Source organism: Budorcas taxicolor, chromosome 13, assembly GCF_023091745.1.
Source record: "Budorcas taxicolor isolate Tak-1 chromosome 13, Takin1.1, whole genome shotgun sequence".
NCBI classification, from domain to species: domain Eukaryota; kingdom Metazoa; phylum Chordata; class Mammalia; order Artiodactyla; family Bovidae; genus Budorcas; species Budorcas taxicolor.
Window position 1 is genome coordinate 1,935,165 of NC_068922.1, and position 14,028 is coordinate 1,949,192.

Sequence of the window (14,028 nt, forward strand, 5' to 3'; positions counted from 1 at the left end):
TATGGAAAGTATATTTTGTACTGATAGCTTACTGTGAAGAATATCAGATTCATGGTCTCTGAAGAAGATTTAACTTCAGGATCAAGGACCAGGCTTGACCTCTCAGAGCTTTTGTGTGGCAGAAGTTTTGTTAGCGAAAGAGGACAGAGGAAGCTTCCAACACAGATGTCAGAGGGGAATGGAGAGTGCCCTGTCACTAGTCTTTGCAAGGGAGTTCTATATTTTTTCTATTAGTTATTAACAATAAATCAAAAGAATGTCTCAAGTTTGTAAAGGTCTTACTAGACCTACTTCTACAACTTACATTTTAAGATGACAGGACTAGTCAGAAGGTTCTTAAGAAGGACTTCCCTGGTGGCTCAGATGGTAAAAGCCTACAAGGCGGGAGACCCGGGTTCAGTCCCTGGGTTGGGAAGATCCCCTGGAGATGAAAATGGCTGGAAAATCCCGTGGACAGAGGAGCCTGGTAGGCTACATACAGTCCATGTGGTCCTGAAGAGTAGGACACTACTGAGCAACTTCACTTTCTTAAGAAGGAGAAACATGTCCTCAAGCAGAATATATTATTGTGATATAATCATTGGTACAGAGTTTAAGGAAAAACATACCCTCGAGCAAGATGAGTTGTTTTGTTGTGTAATCATTAGATCTTGGCTTAAAGAAGGAAAAAAAAGAAAAAAAGAAATGTCTATGTGACCAAGGTGAGTGAATGTAGAAAAAGTTTGTCCTTTTCTCTCCCTTGAGAGCCCCAGACCCCTTTTTCCTTGGACTTCTTATCAACCTACCTAAGTCTCTCAGGACCAAGTTTAATATTTCCCTAAATGTTCCTTCTTCACCTTAAATGTATCTCCATTGATAGACTGAAGTTAAAAACAAAATGAATAATGAAAAGTAATAGTACTTAAAACTATCACACATTTGCTGGAAAGGAATGAGTTTTTTTGCTATGAAATTGATCCCAAGAATATTCATCATATAAACACTTGAAATTTCACATCTTTTAATTTGTGAACGCAAACCTTCAGGGATAAAAAATATATTTCTTGTTATCAACTAAAGACTAATAGGTGAAGCTGACCAGGTTAATCATTTTTTTTAACCCTGTTAACTGTTTTTTTTTAATAAATATAAACCACTAAATAGGGCAAGGTTAAAAACAAAAAAGGATGTTTTCTCATTGTACATATGCATTAACCTTTAGGTAGAGTTATAAAATGATCGATTTAAATAATAATAATAATGAAAACAAAAATAAATAAGTTCAGTTCAGTTCAGTCGCTCAGTCGTGTCCGACTCTTTGCGACCCCATGAATCGCAGCATGCCAGGCCTCCCTGTTCATCACCATCTCCCGGAGTTCACTCAGATTCACATCCATCAAGTCCGTGATGCCATCCAGCCATCTCATCCTCGGTCGTCCCCTTCTCCTGCCCCCAATCCCTCTCAGCATCAGAGTCTTTTCCAATGAGTCAACTCTTCGCATGAGGTGGCCAAAGTACTGGAGTTTCAGCTTTAGCATCATTCCCTCCAAAGAAATCCCAGGTTGATCTCCTTCAGAATGGACTGGTTGGATCTCCTTGCAGTCCAAGGGACTCTCAAGAGTCTTCTCCAACACCACAGTTCAAAAGCATCAATTCTTCAGCACTCAGCCTTCTTTACAATCCAACTCTCACATCCATACATGACCACAGGAAAAACCATAGCCTTGACTAGACGGACCTTAGTCGGCAAAGTTATGTCTCTGCTTTTGAATATGCTATCTAGGTTGGTCATAACTTTTCTTCCAAGGAGTAAGCATCTTTTAATTTCATGGCTGCAGTCACCATCTGCAGTCATTTGGAGCCCAAAAAAATAAAGTCTGACACTGTTTCCACTGTTTCCCCATCTATTTCCCATCAAGTGATGGAACCAGATGCCATGATCTTCGTTTTCTGAATGTTGAGCTTTAAGCCAACTTTTTCACTCTCCTCTTTCACTTTCATCAAGAGGCTTTTTAGCTCCTCTTCACTTTCTGCCATAAGGGTTGTGTCACCTGCATATCTGAGGTTATTGATATTTCTCCTGGCAATCTTGATTCCAGCTTGCGTTTCTTCCAGTCCAGCATTTCTCATCATGTTCTCTGCATATAAGTTAAACAAGCAGGGTGACAATATACAGCCTTGACGTACTCCTTTTCCTATTTGGAACCAGTCTGTTGTTCCATGTCCAGTTCTAACTGTTGCTTCCTGACCTGCATACAGATTTCTCAAGAGGCAGATTAGGTGGTCTGGTATTCCCATCTCTTTCAGAATTTTCCACAGTTGATTGTGGTCCACACAGTCAAAGGCTTTGGCATAGTCGATAAAGCAGAAATAGATGTTTTTCTGGAACTCTCCTGCTTTTTCCATGATCCAGCAGATGTTGGCAATTTGATCTCTGGTTCCTCTGCCTTTTCTAAAACCAGCTTGAACATCAGGGAGTTCACGGTTCACGTATTGCTGAAGCCTGGCTTGGTTTTGAAAACAAAAATAAATAAGTAAATAAAATGAATTTGTAAAAATGACAATGGTAAAGCTTTGGAAAACCATAAATTTGCATTAAGTGTCTGCTTTATGCCTATTTTAATGCAAACATGGTTTTCCAAAGCTTTACCATTGTCAATTTTAGAAATTCATTTTATTTACTTATTTATTTTTTGTTTTCATTATTATTGTTATTATTTAAACTGATCATTTTATAACTCTACCTAAAGGTTAATGCATACATACAATGAGAAAAGATCCTTTTTTGTTTTTAATCTTGCTTAAACCAATCTTGCTTTAATCTTGTTTAAACCATAAATTTGCATTAAGTGTCTGCTTTATGCCTGTTTGGACTTCCCTGGTGGCTCAGACAGTAAAGCGTGTCTACAATGTAGGAGACCTGAGTTTGATCCCTGGGTCGGGAAGATCCCCTGGAGAAGGAAATGGCAATCCACTCCAGTACTATTTGCCTGGAAAATCCCATGGACAGAGGAGCTTGGTAGGCTACAGTCCATGGGTCGCAAAGAGTTGGACATGACTGAGCAACTTCACTTTCTTTCACCTATGCCTATTTTAATAGGGAACACAAAAACCACAGTTCTTACACACTCTTAAAAAAAAAAAAAAAGAGCAATTCAAGGCCATAGAAGCACATTAACATTTTTTCCTGACACTTAAATAATAAAAACAAGAACAACCAGCATTTACTGAGTACTTACGATGTTGCCAGCACCTTCAAAATGTATCACATGTGTCCTCTTATTCTTGCCATTATACAGTTGAGTGAAGTTTGGAAAGTTTAATTACTTTATTAAAGTCATACAAGAAGTGTCAAGCCTTGGAGACCATGTTTTGAATCTTTCAGCCTCCCCAGTGAATATCAGAAACTATGATTTTGTGATCTAGATATCGGGGTGTGATATCACTTTCTAACAGCTCATGGACAGGCAAGCAATAAGGGCACACCATCTGTGCCTCAGTATACGCATCTGTAAAATGGATAGACTCCCAGCCTCTCTGCTGCAAGAAGCATGTCTCTGGGTGTTTAGAAGGGCCAGACGCCAGCCATGTGGAACAAAGCCTGTTTTGTTTGCTGGTGGCACACCCCAGCCTCTACAAATAACCACCAAATGTTACCAGGGGCTTAGTCCCCAAACTGGTCACAGCAAGAGGAATTGGCAGGACATTAAGTTTCTCAAAATCACTTGTTGTTAACAAATGTCCTGGAGAAGAACCTCTCCCAGGATTAGATGTTAGAAAACTTCCAGCCCAGTGAAAACAGGCCTCATTTCCAGGAAACCTGTCCTTGAGGTATCGGTAGCTGTTTTCTGTGTCTGATGCACCAGTGGGAATGGTAGCAGGGGGTTGTGGGAGGGAATCAGACATGGTGGGGCCTGCATGAGTGCGTTCAAAGGATCCATGCTTGCTGAACACCCTCCACCCTGCTCCTTAAAGCACTGGGATTGAGGTCAGACATCCTTACCTCCTCCCAATCTTGTCTTTCCTCCTCCTCCCCGTATCTCCACTCACAGTCACCCAGCTTGTATGTGTCAATGCTGAAACCAACCAGAGACTGAGGGGGCTTGCTTCCCTTGACAATACCTTTCTTCTCATCTCTTCACACTCTCTCCTCTTAAATCCTTCTCTTTGCCCAGCTCTAGAAGAGCATCCTTGTTAACTTACCTACTTCTCCCACTTGGAAAGTCGTATCCTGGATTATGAGAAAGGAGTTGGGGTCCACACACGGCTCTGCTCTGTGGTCTATTTGTATTTGTTAAAGAATTATTTTTATGGCTTTCAGTTTTTTATTCAAATAATATTTCTACTCAGTCCTACTATTTACCCTGAGATTACTAAGAAATCCAAAGCAACATCTTGGAAGGGCAATATCTCCTTTCAGATTGTTTGGGTTGGCCAGAAAGTTCCCAAATGAACTTTTTGATCAGACCAATGTTTATGTCTGAGTTAAAGCACAGAAAGGGGTTTCTCCAGAGCATAGGACAGGGGGCTCTTGTTTTCCTTTTGCCCTGGAGTTAGAGTGAGAAGAACTGCTTTGGGCTAAATTATGAAAGATTTAAGGAAGAAAGAAAAGTTTCTGAGAGGTAAAATATCTAAATACCCAAAGAGATTCCCAAGGGTTATTCCGTGTCTTTTTGGAGATCTTCAAATGTGGCAGCAAAGAGATTGTCTGAAAGTTGTGTACCAATTGTGTGACTTTTTATGGTCTCCTTTAGTCCATGAAGAATACAGTTAATTAAACTCAGAAGTTTGCCACTAAAATAATAGGTATGAGATCCAGAGAATTCAAGGTGTTGGAGGACTCATTAAATAGGTTTGCATAAATATCGTGCTGAAAGATTTAATGAGTCCATAGGGTCAGTTATAGAACAATGGAGCATAGATGACCTAGAAAAAAGAAATTAGAATCGATACTGGGCTTCTGAGTTAACAGCTATAGATTGCTACATGAATACCTGAGAGAGAAATTCTATAATTATATCTTAATGCTGCATATGGGTGTTCTCATCCCAGGGAAACGAAATTGCTTAGTTTTCATTTACTTGTCAGTAATAAAAATAAATGTTTATATGTGTGTTCATTTCTCTGGTCTCTAGGGACCATGAATACTTAAGGAGCTACAACTATGAAAATAGCATCAATTTTTTTCTTTTAATTCAATTATTTATTGAATGCTACTGCATAGCAGGCACCGGGCTGCATGCTGGGAAAATAAAATAAGACTGAAGCCTTACCACACACCCTCATTGGCCCCACCACAAACTGCTTACAGTCTAGTGCAACCCTATCCAATAGAACTGTCTGCAGTGAAGGAAATGTTCCATGTCCCAGAGTTCAGTACAGTAGCCACAGGTGTAAATTAATGTTTAAAATGTGATTAGTGTAACTAAGGAATTGAATGTTTAATTGCATTTAAGTTTAATCATAAACAGCTACATGCTGCTAGTGGCTAACATATGGACAGCCCAGAAAGGTAACATGCTGAATCTGGATTTCTAATGTCTAATCTACCTTTCTACAAAGGATTTGTGTTGGGACCAAACTCTTATTATCATCATTATAATAGAGCTGTTTATAGCGGAGGAAGGGCTGACTCTTCCTGGGGAAACCTAGGAACGTTTCCCAGAGCTGGTAACCCCTGACCTACAGGATGAAGTCACAGTTTGTCCAGCAGAGGAGCAGATGGGAGAGAACTCCTCATGACATTATGAAAAAGCCTGTAGTGCAAGGATCGTGCAACTGCTGTGGAGTGGCACATAATTTCATAATTTAATGTTGTATTCGTTAGCTTAAGCTGCCATCACAAAATATTTCCAACAGGGTGGCCTGAACAAGAGAAAATAATTTTCTCACCGTTCTGCAGTCTGAAGTCCAAGATCAAGGTACCAGTAGGGATGGCTTCTGTGAGGCCTCTTGGCCTCTTGTCTCCTTGTAGGCAGTGGCTTCTTGCTGTGTCCTTACCCAGCACTCGAGAGAGAGAGAAACTCTGTACATCTTCCTCTTTTTATAAGAACACCAGTTCTGTCAGGTTAGGCCCCTATCCTTATGATTTTGTCTAACCTTTGTTGCTCCCCTGTGGTTCAGACAGTAAAGCGTCTGCCTGCAATGCAGGAGAGACCCGGGTTCGATTCCTGGGTCGGGAAGATCCCCTGGCGCAGGAAATGGTAACCCACTCCAGTATTCTTACCTGAAAATCCCATGGATGGAGGAGCGTGGTGGGCTGCAGTCCATTGGGTCACAAAGTGTCGGACTTGACTGAGCAACTTCACTTCACTTCACTTCCTCAATGGCTCCATTTCTAAATACAGTCAGTATGTTGGAGGCTTCAATATATGAATTTTGAGAGGACACAGTTCAGTTCATAAAACACATCATTCAAAAAGCAAATATCTTTTTTCTCTTTGTTTTTGTTTTTTTTTTCCCCCGAGAGGAGAGATATACCTCACACTCAGTTAATATATGTGTGCAGAAGCTATCACCTACTGATCTAGCAACCCATGATTTTAATTCCTGTATTTTATTGGTCTATTAACATATAATATAGGGTCCTGGAAAATTAACAAACTAAAAAAAAAAACATCTAAAGCAAAGTGTCCACCTCTCATAATTTGAATGCAATTAAATATTGCTTCAGTTCAGTTCAGTCTCTCAGTCATGTCCAACTTTCTGCATCCCCATGAACCGCAGCACACCAGGCCTCCCTGTCCATCACCAACTCTAGGAATCCACCCAAACCCATGTCCATTGAGTCAGTGATGTCATCCAAACATCTCATTCTCTGTCGTCCTCTTCTCCTCCTGCCCTCAATCTTTCCCAGCATTAGGGTCTTTTCAAATGAGTCAGCTATTCACATCAGGTGGCCAAAGTATTGGAGTTTCAGTTTCAACATCAGTCTTTTCAATGAACACTCAGGACTGATCTCCTTTAAGATGGACTGCTTAAGCAATATTACTTAAGCAAATATTAATATTAATTTTCCTTTTTCTCTGAGGAAAAACCATCAGTGAGCTAGAGTTGGTTATACTAGCTCACAGGAACTCATTTAAAATTTTTCCAGGGATTCCATGAGCTGGTTGTTAAACACAAACACTATGAAAAAGTGAAAAGAAAGTGAAAGTGAAGTCGTGAAAGTGAAGTTGTTTAGTCGTGTCTGACTCTTTGTGACCCCGTGGACTGTAGTCTACCAGGCTTTTCCACCCGTGGGGTTCTCCAGGCAAGAATACTGGAGTGGGTTGCCATTTCCTTCTCCAGGGGATCTTTCTGACCCAGGGATCAAACCCAGGGTTCCCACTTTGCAGGCAGACCCTTTACCCTCTGAGCCACCAGGGAAAAAATAAATTATATAAATTTACAGTTAAATTATACTAAAAACAAAGGGATCTACAAGGGAAAAGATTCTGAAAAAGAATATACATATATATAAATCACTTTGTTGTACACCTAACATAATATTGTAAACTAACAATGTTGTACTTCAATTTATAAAAAAGAGAAAAAGGAAAAGGATAAGAAAGAAAAGATATAAATATCCCAAAGTCACCACTGTTAATTAGGTAAGACATTTCATTGTCGTTTGTGCCCTGGAGGTAAGTGACATCTATGGTGGCTGTAGCATCACTACAAAGGATTCCTACCACACACCTCTTCCTAACTCTCAGTTCAGGAGCATCATGCTGGAAACTTGAAATAGGCTACAGGGGGTATACTTACACCACAGAAATCAACAAATACTACAAATCAGGCTATTTTTCCCCCACGAGAATGGCCTATTAATATTGACCAGCATACCACTGACACAAATCTTAACTGTTTATGGCAGAAGTTTTTGTCAGAATTATGCAGAGCTCCTTTTGTAAACATTCTTACTCATCTTTTGTAAACTAAACTTTCTACTAAAATGTAATATTGATATTGTTGCTGTTCAGTTACTCAGTCATGTCCAACTGTTTACAACTCAACTGCAGCACACTAGGTTTCCCTGTCCTTCACCCTCTCCGAGTTTGCTCAAACTCATATCCATTGAGTTAATGATGCCATCCAACCATCTTATCCTCTGTCGTCCCCTTCTCCTCCTGCCCTCAATCTTTCCCAGCACCAGGGTCTTTTCTAATGAGTCAGCTCTTCACATCAGGAGCTTCAGCTTTAGCATCAGTCCTTCTGATGAGTATTCAGGGTTGATTTCCTTTAGAATTTACTGGTTTGGTCTCCTTGCTCTCTAAAGGACTCTGAAGCGTCTTCTCCACAGTTTGAAAGCACTCAGCCTTCTTTATATATATTGATCTATTACCTTTTAAAACCTTTTTTCTATATTTCCTCCATGAGAGTCAATGCTGCTTTTTGACCTGTGAACTCTCAGGCTCTGCACATATAAAAAATTTGGAGAGCGACAGAAAAGCCCCCTCAAAACTAAGCCAAGCATTGACAACATTTTTCTAACCCACTTAGAAATGTCTTCCACTGGAAAACTGCCTCAGCTATAACATAATATCCCCCCCACTGCTAATACTGCACCATAGTGAATACTAAGCCAACACTGGCCTCGTTTATTTTAAAGAGGCCATTTTTGTCTCTACTAATAGTTTTAAGTAACAATAAATGAAATAAAATAGAAAACTACTGGGGTAAATAACAGCTTTCAGATGAAGTTTTATTTTTTGTAGTAAACATTTCACTCCAATGTTATCCTTTTCTTCCAAGCCAGTAAGAAGTAGCTCAGACTTTGAAAATGAAATGTCACTTGGCACAATTCTCATTCAATCTTTTATTAAAACTAAAAATAAGTCACACCTATGGCCTCTAAACTCTGCAGCCCAGGAGGTAAACGTGGTTTGTCCAAGTCACAGAGGAACAGTACTCATTCCTTCTCACGTCTTTCACTCCAAATTGACACCCCAGTACATCTTGTTTTCCAACTACAACCCTGTTTATTTACAATTTATTTTATCATCAGCATATTGTATGAGGCTATCATGAGGGTGGTGAGAGAAGAAGACATTCAACCAGAAAAGATTAAGTGACTTGAAGTTTTCACCCTTTCTCCAGATAACCTACATGTGCAAATATTTGAGAATTGTGAATCTAGGTTGAACTGAAGAATAGAATGGATAAGATCCTTGGCATAGAGAGGGAAAAGAGAAAATACCCTAGGACTTGGGTTCCAGACAACTCTTCATTTTAAGAAATTTGGTAGAGGAGAAAAAGCCTGAAGGGGACAGAAAATATACATCCTGTGAGTTGGGAAGGAAACCAAGAGAAATAAAAGGCTTCCCTATGAAGGGAGTCACCCATAGTGTTTACGGAACTGAGTAGACGCTACTTCAGTGACCAGGTGTCACGAGTTTAGTGACCAGAAGGTTATTGGTGCCCTGGGTTTGAGGTAGGGATCACAGGAAAGGTGGGAGCAAAGTGAAACAAGAGTGGGATGAGCCAGAGGCAAGGAACAGTAGACAGCTTGTCTAACCCTCTTCTCAGAGCCCAGACTTGAAGGTACCCAGAAATCTGGAATAGTAACAAGGGGTGTCAGGAATCAAGGGAAGAGACACTTGAGAAGAGATGAGTCAGCACATGTGACCTATGATCCAGGCTAGTTAATCATGAGATTACTAAATAAATGACTGCCAGGGAAGTGGTTGGCAGGGTTATGTTTTCATCTGATGAATCAATATTCAGCAGAAGAAGGATATCTTAATGAGTGTGCAGCACCAATTCAGTTCAGTTCTGTTCAGTCGCTCAGTCGTGTCTGACTCTTTGAGACCCCACGGACTGCAGCAGGCCAGGCTTCCCTGTCCATCTCCAACTCCCGGAGTTTACTCAAACTCATGTCCATCAAGTTGGTGATGCCATCCAACCATCTCATCCTCTGCCGTCCCCTTCTCCTCCCACCTTCAATCTTTCCCAGCATCAGGGTCTTTTCTACTGAGTCAGCTCTTCGCATCAGGTGGCTGAAGTATTGGAGTTTCATCTTCAACATCAGTCCTTCCAATGAATAGTCAGGACTGATCTCCTTTAGGATGAACTGGTTGGATCTCCTTGCAATCTAAGGGACTCTCAAGAGTTTTCTCCAACACTGCAGTTCAAAAGTATCAATTCTTCTGCACTCAGCTTTCTTTATAGTTCAACTCTCACATCCATACATGACTACTGGAAAACCAGAGCTTTGACTAGATGGACCTCTGTCAGCAAAGTAATGTCTCTGCTTTTTAAAATGCTGTCTAGATTGGTTATAGCTTTTCTCCCAAGGAGCAAGCGTCTTTTAATTTCATGGCTGCAGTCACCATCCGCAGTGATTTTGGAGCCCCCAAAAGTAAAGTCTCTCACTTTCCATTATTTCCCCATCTATTTGCCATGAAATGATGGGACCAGATGCCAGCAAGGAAGAATACCCTAATTAACACGGCAGAAATCTTGGAAAAGAGAGATTTCAAGACAGAAAGGAATTTCTCCAAATTCCTTTAGTTTCTTTTAACTCCAGGCCTGAAGGGCTAGAGCCTTACTAACCACCCACCCCAGGACTCAGGATATGGCATGGGGAGAGGAGGGCCTGCCTTTTCCAACCCTAGGAATTGTGGGGAAGGAAAGGGCAGTGAGGATAGAGCAGGAGGTGAGATGTGTATGTACCCTCTCTGATTTCCTCTCTCTGGGCCAGCATCTGGAAGATTCTGGGCAAAGCCCTTGGCTCCCATATCATGTGTGCCTTGGAAGGACTGGGATGTCTCTGAATGCCCCAGTGATGGGAAATGGTGGTGGTGGGAGTGGCCGGTAGAAGCTTAAGAACAAGACAAAGTGGCTCCCCCAGGTCAATTGGTCCAGACCATGGACTAAAGCAGCAGCCACCAATCAATCATCCCAAATGGGCAGTAGCCATTAGTCCATGGAAAAACCTAGAGCAGCCCCTTCACAGCAGAGACCTGTGGGATGTAAGGGAAGCCTAGTGGGTCTCAGCCACCACCTACTCTTCCCCTACTTTGAAGACCCATGATCTATAGAGATTTAGCCACCATCTTGGAGAATTGAAAATAGGAAGAACATCTTGAAAGACTGCACTTTAGCTAAAGAGAGTGATACATGCGAGAAACATAAGACTAACCCTATAGGGAACTGGACTTTTGAAGCAACTCTAAGGAAACTGACATTTCCTTTAATAGAAAGGCTAGCACAGCTCCTCTCAGCGTCATTGGAAGAACAGCTCCTATACCTCCAGGGAAAGTGGTTTGGGGAAGTGCCTCCACTGTGACTTAAATAACAGCCACGTCACAGGCAGGGAGCTCAGGCACTGTGCTGTGCAGTGCCAGCCGCTCAGAGGCATTTGAAAAGGAATGGGTCACCTGGGAGTTTTCTAACCTGTTTGCCAGTTTCCTGGACACCATGTCCTCTCCTGACCGAGCACTTGCTGTGACACAGAGATGTTTGTAGTGAGGTGGATGACAGACAGTTTCATGAAGGTTAGGTCACACAGGAACAAAAGGCACCCTTGCCTGGGTGGCGCGAGCCTTTCCCTGTTCTCACCCATCAACTTCTCTACCAAATTGAACTCTGCTCAAATGCTTCAGCAAGATTTTTAGTCAAAACCTTTTAAATGCTTATTTTAGAAGAAGAAATGTTTACTGTTTCGGGGCTGAAAATTATGCTCAATTCTGCTGAATTTAATTCTGCAGAAATTTATTTTTAATACCCATTTCATATGTAAGAGCTCAGAATATCCTTCTGTTAAGAGCAGCTCTAAAATTAGATATTCCTAATAGATTAATAAGATTGGCTCTTGACAGCCACTTCTCTGCTGTTATTTCAAGGGGTTAATCCTGTAGGTGCATCCATAGGTGAAGGTGCGTCCCAGCAAGGGCACAAAGCCAGCAAAGCTTTCGGTCTGGCCTGCCAGTCTCCTCTCCATGCTGACATAATCCCCAGAACTGTGGCTCAGCTGCAACTTTCAGAAATAATCACTTCTTTTTTTTTTAAGCTTTGTACCTAAATATACAAAGTGTGTTGGCCAGAGTTTTATCATGATCATTTACATACTTACAATTCCTACATATTTAAATACTATTGGCAAACTAACATGGGTAAAAGCTATTATGTGAGATTTTATAAGAGCCCAAGATGAAGAATAAAGACACTTGGGATGGGTCCTCAATGCCTTTCTATCATTGTGTTACCAAGATTCTGGCTTTCAGGAACATTCTCTCTAAGGATTAGAGCTAATTTAGTTGAAAAACCTCGGAACTGTTTATTGAGAACTGTTTTATCATATAGATTTCTAATCTAGGAATTATAGTACTCACATGTCAAGGAGTAAAATAGAAAATGGGTTTTCTTTTTAATATTTTTTTATCTCTTGAAACTGGAGGGCAGTGGATTTGAAAGCAGTCCATTTGTCCATCCATCCATGATGCATACTTATACATATAATTATTTATTTATTAAATATGTTATATATATTTAAAATATTTTCTCTACATATATTGCATGTATTAATATATATAAGCAGAAGCAGACTTACTCATTGTTTGGGTACATATCTCTAATCTAAAGAAGCCTGTGTTGGAACTTAGTAACCTATTATCAGTGAAATTGTATTATAATACGATGAGGGTATGAGTGCCCCTAAATAACCTCTTACTCAATTTGAGTTTTGTACCATGTGTATTACCTGTCTCTTAAATTGGTTAATCCATTGACTTCTTTAAAACATGTGTAAATGTTATTATACACATATTTTTACTATGACATCAGCAAACATGTTCTAAAATGAGCGCATCTTGCTGTGTCCTGCTACACAGCTGTATCTACCCTGATTATACCCAGGTATAATGCCCACTACTTGAAAAATCCAGCTTCCTTTGATTTCAGATCACGTTTCCCTTCTCTGTTGCGCAGATGTTAGATAAATGTGATTTCTGCTCTATTTTGTTGTTTGTTCCATTCTTCTTCCTTCTGTGTTCTTTTCTGTATTCATTCTCAGCTGCTATTAATTTATACACAATTAAAAGGACAGAGAAGCATATTAATTGAAAAATTGATTACATAACCTTGAAGGCTTGCTTGCAGTGTCCAGGAGCAGCATTTTCCCTGATTGATTCATCTGCCCTGACTTAATAGAGGAGTTTTCTACCAACCTGACAACATCTTGTGTTCACACTCTGGTCTCATGCTCTGCTCTTCTCATTATTCATGGAAACGTGTTGATGCACTGTGGACAAATTGAATTTATAATCATTCAAAGGTGGGATAACAGAGCTATTGCTAACTCTGGTGATCCTAAGGCAGAAAATTTTAGAAAATTACATAGACAGCAAGAAGTGCAAGGGGTTTTGAAATAAGCTGAGCTGACACCTTCACTTAGCAGATGTAAAAAGAGGCCCAGAGGGTCCACTTACAGGTAGTGAAGGGACCAGGCCAGGAATCAGTCTCCTGCTTCCTTACTTTGTCTTCCTGAGCCCACTCCTTTCTTCTCCCAATCACGTTGCATCTTAGTGAGTTATAGTGAGACCATACATTTTGAATATTAAATTATCTGTTGATCAGAGGACAGCTGAAAACTTACATAAGAAAAAATATTATTTTTTGCATCCAGACAGGCACTGGACGCAATTTAATTATTAAAAGTCAACAACTTTCTTCTGTAGTAGCAATAATCACATATACCTATGTACATACATATAATAATCATGTAAAATATAAAACAGCAGAAGCCATAAGATATGGTTTTACACACATATTTACGTAAACTATGTATAGATATTCTTAAGGAGGCTTGTATATTTCTGTGGGACAGATTCCTAGAAATGATGTTTTAAGTGATTTCTCATAAAATGATAGTGAAAAAAAAAAAAGAAGAATACAAAGGAGTAGATAATGGTGGTTAGAAGATCAATATACAATTGGAAGGTAGAAGGAAAATAGAAGGGAGGTGACTGATTTTGCGGGAAAAAAGAGGGAGAAAACTAAGCACCCAGAGCATAGGACCCCCTTGTAAGACGGAAACCAAAAGAAAACCAAGGGAAGCAAATTATC

General features: G+C 40.2%; 1 protein-coding gene across 1 annotated transcript in view; it reads left to right on the forward strand.

Annotated features, from left to right (window-relative positions):
* PLCB1 (phospholipase C beta 1) overlaps nt 1–14,028 on the forward strand; it is an 854,020-nt gene that overhangs the window by 766,272 nt on the left and 73,720 nt on the right. The gene's annotated exons all lie outside the window — the stretch shown is intronic.